Raw genomic sequence first — 9,395 nt, 5'->3', positions numbered from 1 at the left:
GCCCCAGGTTTTCCAAGATAGCTTTCTTGGGGTGGGGGAACCCCTCATCCTCACTTTGACACCTATATCCTCCACTCCCTAGCACTACACACCTCACTTTCCTTGCAAAGGCAACCGTAGTAGCTGCAACAAAAACTATTACCAGGGACTGGGAAAGAGAAGGGAGGGGCCCACAACAAACAGCAGAAATGCAGATGCACCTCGAGAGGTTACACAATAGTCCCTAGTGTCTGGGCCCTGGATAGACACGGGGGAGTAAGCTTTCCTGGCTCAAGGCAGGGGGCCGAGATGGATAGATATCAGCATTAATTAGACCATTATATAAAACATCACCTTTCTTAAGGCCATATTCTCTCCTTTGTAACCTTTACAAATCTCAGCATGTTTCTACACTGCAGCCATGAATATAAACAAGAAACACAATCTAATCCGAGGGTGACTAGTTTCCCAGCCCACGTGAACCAAATTATTTTCTCACCCAGAGAGCAACGTGATGTTCTTAAAGGCAGCAGAGTGTTCTTTGGGTCTTTCATATCCATTGGGCTTCTGTTCTGATTGTGCTACAAGCTAGTACAACTTTCCTACAGTCTTGCTTTGAGCCCTTCAGATTTGTCCCCCCCTCAGCCCCCACCAATGATTCCATTTATTTATTTATTTGCTTATTCATGTATAATGTTATCATTCAGAGCAGTTTTAGGTTCACAGCAAAATTGAGCAGAAAGTACAAAGAGTTCCCGTATATCCCTTGCTCTCCCCCTACAACACACACAGCCATTGTCAGTGTCCCTTCCAGAGAGGTACATTTGCTACAACTGGTGAACCTTCACTGACAATCTTAATGACCCAAAGTCCATAGATTACACTAGGGTTCACCCTGGGGTGTCATACATTAACTTACAAATTTTGACAAATGTATAATGACATGTATCTGCCACTATAGTATCATTCAATTACTTACTTTTTAAAGTATATTATGTATATACTTTGTCCCTGAGAGGCTCCACCTGCTTTTTTTTTTGATAATTCAGAGATGGTCCCATTGTTTCTGGAAAGCCTGTAGAGTAACTCTCTATTCTCACTGTGAATTCACTACCAAGGCCTTTGCATTTGGTCTGACAGTGAGTGACAGCCCAGGAGGCTGGGGCTCTGAGATACCCCTCAGGCAGCCAGTCTAGGAGCCAGAATCCGACAGTTGTCTTGGCAACAGCTGAAGTTTCCTGTCCTGGGCTGAAAAGCGTGTTGTCTCTTCATTTGTGAAAAGTCTATTTTACACCCTCAATCTGCCTGGGGCATAAATATGCCAGGAATGGAACCCTCAGGATTGGATTTCCTTTTTCTGATTTCAAAACAGAGGGGAAATATCCACAGTAGGAATTGAACAGGACTGCATGCATCTCATACTGGGTATTGGGTTCAAATATTCCAACATAGCCAGAATCTAAGCTGGGCAAAGTGTCAAGCTTGCACATAATTTTATTTTAGATGCAGCAACTTTTATAGACCATTACAGAGAGAAAGCAATGGCGATCCTTTTGCAGGAACCCTGCCGTCACTTGTATTTTAAAACCCTAAAACAGAGAATTTTAAAGAGAAAAAAAGTTTAACATCCTTAAGTGACTACATATTTGATTATGTCTAATATAGCTGAACTAGTATTTAAAGAGCTCAGAGCACTTTCCAAATGTGGGCTTGTTCTAGTCTAAAACACTTAGGAAGGCCATGAGCCTTGAATTAGACAATAGACATTCTCTCCGTTTCTGGTTTCTTTTCTAATTGATGCTTCCGTTTGAGCTGAAAGAGTTGCAATTTCCTTGATTGTCTCTCCTTCAAAATTCCCCAGACCATTGCTTATCCCAAAGCCCAAATGTCTGCCTATCCCAGTTGTAGGTATGTAAATAACATTTAATCTTTCTTCCTTCCTTTGAAGAACGAATTATGAAGTCTCTAACAAACATCCGCCAGATTTTATTTTAAAACTAGAAGGATAACTTGATTTCCTGGAGCAACGAGATTCACGTATTTCTACTCTCCTGTAACTTAAAATCACTAGGGGTGGCCACCCACCCAAGTGGTTATGTGCACCTGGGCAAGAACAGCTTGGGCAACAGCCAGATGAAAGAGAGTGTTTGGTACTAAGTAGATCCAGGAGGCTCCCCCAGGTCTAACATCGGGAGGTCAGACCTGCTCCTGCCAATTCTTTGGTATCAAGGGAAGCAAAGCATAAAGACTAAAGAGCAGATTTTATGCTTTGTCTCCCTTCCCCTAGCAGAGGATGTCAGGGGTCCCAGCACAGTGAAGAATATCATCAGAAGTACCCCACCCGGCAGTGACAAAGGGCTGTATTGGAACAGGTTGAGAACCCAGAGAGATTCTGCTCACTGGCCTCGCACCCCTGACCTGGTCTGAGATAAGGAAACTCATCACCTGTTATCTTTTGAGATTCCATAGGTAATAGATGCTCGAGAAAGGATTCAATGCCACAAAGGATCCTACATTGAGTTAAAAACACCTGGTTTTGCCTTTAAGGAACTTCTGAAGTGGTTGTGGCATATTTGTTTTCCAATAAACACACTGTGCTTGGAGTACAGACAACAAGCTCTTCGGAGGGAGGTTTGACTAATTCTAGGGAGGGGGCAGGGCGACTCAGGGAGGAAAGCCTCACAGAGGCAATGTCCAAGCTGAGATCTGAGAGAGCAGTAGAGATTGGTCAGGTTGAAAATAAGGGCGGGAGAGGCATTCTACTCGAAAGGGACAGACCTGGCAAAGTCACAGAGACCTTGGGATATTCCTTAGGGAGTATCAGCTATCAAGATGTTACTAGGGTAGGAATTTTGTTATTGACGGGACTAGGGAGGTAGGATTCAGCTAGATGGTAAAGGCTTTGCTTACTCTAAAGCTAGGATGAAAAACTCAAATGCCTTCAGGAGATTGGGCAAAAAATAAAGTGGTGATATTCTATAACACATAGCAAACACCAATACTGCTTAAGAGCAATGAATTTAGATCTAAGAACACCAAATCACTCAACCAAAATACCTCGGCAGACAGTACAGTCAGCCTCCTTGGCCATTCATATAAGGGTACAGGCCCCAGGACAAATGGAAACCCCTAGGATACAGATTCCTAGGATACAGATCAGTCAGCAAGAGATACCATATCTCAGCTAACAAGAACACATGTGAATCATAGAAGTCATTCAGGCAGCAACATGGCTGATGCTGAGACTGGGAGGTAGCTAGCTGTCTGAGAGCTCAGCTCCTTTAAGAGTCCATAAAGTGGGGCTCCTGTCTGGCTCCGTCGGGGGAGCATGCAACTCTTGATCTCAAGGTTGTGAGTGTGAGCCCCCTGTTGGGTGCAGAGATTACTAAAATAAATAAATAAAAACTTAAAAAAACAAAGATTCCATAAAGCAAAACCCCTTGTTTATAATCATAACACACCCCTTACAATTCATATGCTGAGGGCCAGTGTTCCCACCCCATGTACCCCAAAAAGGAAGAGATCACTCCATTGTTTTTATCAATAAACTTTCTATCCCCCCATGATAGCTTTTGTCATCATCTGTTCTCTTTACTTTTTCTTATCTGTTTTCTTTATTAAGGCCAAAAGTACAAATGAGGAAGCTTCTATTTGAGTTTTATTCTTGTTTCCTTAAACTATATGCTATAAAGTTTTCCTTAAAACTTTATATTTATATATGAATAAATAAGGCCTTGCACATATATGCAAGAGATTTTTTCCATCTACCTACAATGCCTGCAAGGGGTTGGGGAAAGTACAGTCACTTCCTGTCAGGCTGTCAGAGGCCCAGGACTCACGCTTTGGTAAGACTTTAATCCCCTTGAACACGGGTTGTATGGGCATGTGTGTGTGTGTGTGTGTGCGCGCGCACATGTGTTTTCAGAGGGCAGGAACTGTGCTGAGTCGCCGTGTGTCCTCCTCTGTGCTTACTGCGGTACAAGCCGCGCACATCTGCCCAGCTGTCCGGGCAACAGCGTGCCAGCTTGTCGAGTGGGTGCCCTGGGGATTTATGACTTGATTGTAAATACCTTACTGACTCCTAGGAGGAGGAAAAAAGGATGAAGAGCTTACTATGAACATGACTAGTAACTGCTAGGTGTTTTATGTACTGTTTTATACCTATTCCTCACAGTCTTACAATATAGTTACTTTTTTTCCATTTTATAGGGGAGGAAATTGAGGTTCAGGTAGCTTCCACAGCATCACAAACTGTTGTACCTTTGGTAGTCTGATGCCAAAACCCAAAATCTGAACTCAAGAGGGGGAAAAAAATTCCCTATTGAGAAAGGAAAATATTGACGTGTGGCCTACCTGATAGGTGCTGTTCAGTGGAAATTCTCAGGTTGACTTTTCATTTTCCTTGTCTTTTTTTCCTCTTTCTTTTCTTTTCTTTTCTTTTCTTTTCTTTTCTTTTCTTTTCTTTCTTTCTTTCTTTCTTTCTTTCTTTCTTTTTCTTTCTTTTTCTTTCTTTCTCCACCCCCTTTCTTTTTTTCAAAACTCAGGCTCTTACAAGTTTGGAAGATGAAGAAATCACGTTACACACCTCTGATAAAATCAGATTTCTGAACCTGCAAAATGTAGTGTGAAGGAAAGAAGTATTCCCTTGCCCTGTGATGACCCTGCCAGGACACATCCCTCCTGTGAGGCACAGCCCCAAACACACGGTCACCCTTACAGCACATTCACAAATGCAAAATGAAATTTTAGAAAACTCTCTTTGAAACCCCTTCTCTGCTGATAGGATCAGCTGTCAAGGCGCAGTCCCGAACCCTTTCCCATCCAGCCTCTCAGCAGAGTTCCCAGACAGTCATCCTGCCAGGGTGCCTCTGTCATCCAGGACTCTCAGGACTCCATTAGCCTTTCTTCCTTCTAACCCATAACCGCACGTCAGCATGGAAACAGTGTGCTCAGAAGGAGCTGTACAAGTGTGGTAAGATTCTGAACTGTGGCAAATGGCGCTTTATTGGCAAGAAAATCCCAAGCTAATCAGGGAGAAATAAATGAAAGCTTCTCGGGGCGCCTGGGTGGCTCAGTCGTTAAGCGTCTGCCTTCGGCTCAGGTCATGATCCCAGGGTCCTGGGATCGAGTCCCACATTGGGCTCCCTGCTCAGCGGGAAGCCTGCTTCTCCCTCTCCCGCTCCCCTGCTTGTGTTCCTGCTCTCGCTAACTCTCTCTCTGTCAAATAAATAAAATCTTAAAAAAAAAAAAAAAATGAAAGCTTCTCAATTAGCCAGGGAAGAGGATAAAATAATCAATAAGGGAAATTTGCTAACATGGATAAAGTTGAGCAACAGACCTGTAATAAAAGGAAGGCTAAAGAAACAACCAGATAACAAATAGGTTTATTTAATGCCTTTTCGTTGTTTATGGGCTTCTGTCTCACAATACTTGATAGACTAGGGATGCAGGAAGCAAGGCAAGAAAGAACAAATCTGTGTGAAAGAGGATTTGAAATGAGTCCTCCCATCCCCCATTTTATTTATTTGTTTGTTTGTTTGTTTATTGAGCAACGCCTTACCTTTTAGAAAGGGAGACTCTTAAATTCTGCAGTAAGAAACCTGAGAAACAGAGATAGAGACCCAGACAAGGATGAGCAACCACACTAAGAGACCTAGTTGGAGAAGTCAGTGGGTCTATAACTCAAAGTTCTATGACTTCCTCAAACCCAAGTCAGAAGATGTCCATCAAATGCATTACTATCAAGGCATTAAGAATAATGTATTCTAGGGGCTCCTGGATGGCTCAGTAGTTAAGCGTGTGCCTTCAGCTCGGGTCATGATCCCGGGGTCCTGGGATCGAGCCCCACATCGGTCTCTCTATTCAGCAGGAAGCCTGCTTCTCCCTCTCCCACTCCCCCTGCTTTTGTTCCTTCTCTCGCTGTCTCTCTCTCTGTCAAATAAATAAATAAAATCTTAAAAAAAAAAAAAAAAGAATGTATTCTACTTGACATGGAAGGATGTTCATGATATTGAGTAAAAAGGTTGGTTGTGGTTTTTTTTAAGTTTTTATTTTGATTTGTTAGTTAACATATAGTGCTATATTAGTTTCAGGTATACAATATAGTGATTTAACACTTTCATATATTACCTGGTGTTCATCACAACAAATGTGCTCCTTAATTCCCATCACCTATTTCACCTATCCCCCCAGCCACCTCCCCTCTGTTAACCATCAATTTGTTCTCTATAGTTAAGAGTCTGTTTCTTGGTTTGCCTCACTCTCTCCCTCTTTCTCTCTTTCCCTTTGCTCATTTGTTTTGTTTCTTAAATTCCACATATAAGTGAAATCATTTGGTATTTGTCTTTCTCTGACTTACTTCACTTAGCATAATATCCTCTAGGTCCATCCACGTTATTGCAAATGGCAAGATTTCATTCCTTTTTATGGCTAATATTCCATATCTATCTATCTATCTATCTATCTATCTATCTATCTATCTATCTATCTATCTCATATCTTCTTTATCCATTCATCAGTCAATGGGCATTTGGGCTGTTTCCATGGTTTGGCTATTGTAGCTATTGTAGATAATGCTGCTATAAACATTGGGGTGCATGTATTCCTTTGAGTTAGTATTTTTGTATTCTTTGGGTAAATACCTAATAGTATGATTGCTGGATCATAGGGTAGCTCTATTTTCAACTTTTTGAGGAACCTCCATAAAGGTAGGTTATAAATTGATATCATTTTATATTAATATACTTTTATTGTGGTAAAATATACATAGCATAAAATTTACCATTTTAGCCATTTTAAGTGTACAATCCAGTAACATTAAATAGATTCACATTTTTGTGCAATCATCACCATTATCCATCTCCAGAAATTTTTCATCATCCCAAACTCTGTACCCATTTAAACAATAACTCCCCTTTATCTCCTCCTCCAGTACCTGGTAACCATTATTCCACTTTCTGTCCCTATGAATTTGACTAGTCTGGATACCTGTGTAAGTGGAATCATACAATATTTGGTTTTTTTGCATTTAGATTATTTCATTTAGCATAATGCCTTCAAGTTTCATTTGTGTTATAGCACAGATATAGATCAGAATCTCATTCTTTTTTAAGTCTGAGTAATTTTCCATTGTATGTATAGTCTACATTTTGTTGATCCATTCTTCCATCAAGAACACTTGGGTTGTTTCCACTTTTAGGCTATTGTGAATAATGTTGCTTTGAACATTTGTCTACAGATATCCATTTGAATCCCTGCTTTTAATTCCTTTGGATATATACCTAGAAGAGGAACTGTTGATTTATGGTAATTCTATTTAATTTTCTGAGGAGATGCCATACCGTTTTCCACAGAAGCTTCTATTCACATTTTATAACTATTTGTGAAGTACAGAAAAAGAGAGACAAAGATTATATACCAAAATGTTAGCAGTAATTTCTGAGTTGTGCAATTATGGGTTGATTTCCCCTAAGCATTAGTTATGTATTAATAAATAACAAATTTCCCCAAAACTTGGCTCTAGAAACTACAAACATTAATAATCTTTTGCAATTTCTGAGGGCCAGGAATCTGGAGGAGCTGAATTGGTTAGATCTAAGTCAAATTTTTTAGGGAGGTTGTGGTGAAGGTGGCAGCGAGGGCTGCATTCTCTGAAAACTGGACTGGGGCTGGGGGGATCTCTTCCAAGTCTCACTCCTATGGCTGTTGGCAAGAGGCTTCAGTTTTTCACCATACAAGCTTCTGCATAAAACTGACTATGACATGTTTTCTCTCAGAACCAGTGATGAGAGAGGCGGTGGGAGGGAGAGGCTAAGCTGGAAGCTGCCAAGTCTTATAACCTAGTCTCTGCAGTTACACGTCACTTTTGCACAATCTCTTGTTCACACAAGACCCACTCTGGTATAAAGTGGTGAGGGACTATTAAAAAATATGAATATCTGGAGGTGGCAGCCATCTTGGGGGCTGGCTACCATATCCCAATGATCTGGATTTTCTTCCTCTGCCCCAACGTTATTGAGAGTACAATTGACATATAAGGTTGTGTGAGTTTAGGGTATACAATGTGTTTATTTGATACATTAATATACCACAAAATGATTACCACCATTGCATTAGCTAACACTTCCATCTTGTCCCATAATTACCATTTTCTATTGTGGTTAGAACATTTAAGATCCTCTCTTAGCAACATTCAAGTATATAATACAGTATTACTAGCTAAAACCACCATGTGGGACATTAGATCCCCAGAATTTATTAATCTTATAACAGGAAATTTGTACCCTTTGGCCAGTATCTCCCCACGTCCATCACCTGTTCGGCCCCTGGTAGCCACCACTTTATTTACTGTTTCTCTGAGTCTGGCCTTTTTAGTTTCCACATATAAGTGATATCATACAGTTTTTCTCTTTTTCTTACTTCATTTAACCTAATAGACTCAAGGTTCATCCAAGTTGTCGCAAATGGCAATTTCCTTCTTTCTCATGGCTAAATAATATCCCACTGTGTGCTTATATGTAACTAAAACATCTTTATCCATTTATCTGTGATGGACACTTAGATTGTGTCCATTATCTTAGCTATCGTGAATAAAGCTGCAATGAACATGGGAGTGCACATATCTCTTCAAGATAATGATCTTCATCACCCAGGACTGGGATTGCTGGATCATAGGGTAGTTCTATTTTGAATATTTTGAGGACCCTCCATACTGTTTTCCAGAGTGGCTACACCAGTTTTCATTCCCACCACCAGTGGGCCAGGGTTCCCTTTTCTCCACAGCCTCGCCAACACTTGTTATTTCTTCTCTTTTTTGACACAGCCGTTCTGACAGGTGTGAGGTGACATCTCCTTGTGGTTTTGATTTGCATTTCCCGGCTGATGAGTGATGTCAAGAACCTTTTCATGTATTTTCAAATTTAACTAAAATGTGTATCTTTGGGACATAGAAATTATACAGGGAAATGCCAATAGCCTGTATAACATTCGGAAGCATTAAAAGACAAAAAGACCCATAAAAATATCAGGATTTCTCCAACTACTGTCTGACTTCAGAAAGAACCAGTTGGTTAGAAGACATTTTCATTGAGGGACGTTTTCCTACTGGCGCTCAGCTGGGTTTGACCCCATCTTCAGTGCGCAGTTTGAAATAGCAATTCCAACAGCGGTGCCACAACTCCACGTCAGTGGTGAGCGTACAGAATCCAGGAGGCTTCCATGGGGGCTGGAGATGAACTTCCAAAGCCTTTCTGGGTAGCCTGCTGCCGTGGTCCCATCTTTGGTTGACCCTTTGTTGAGGACTGAAATTGGACAGTTTTACTGAAGGAATAAAGCTAATGTCTTATCTATAAGATATACCTGCCTCCGGAAGAGATAACATATCACCGCTTTATTGCTCACGGTTTAAAGATATTTTA

Source organism: Mirounga leonina, unplaced genomic scaffold, assembly GCF_011800145.1.
Source record: "Mirounga leonina isolate KUSES-001 unplaced genomic scaffold, KU_Mleo_1.0 Mir_98, whole genome shotgun sequence".
NCBI lineage: Eukaryota > Metazoa > Chordata > Mammalia > Carnivora > Phocidae > Mirounga > Mirounga leonina.
This window is presented reverse-complemented; position numbering follows the sequence as displayed.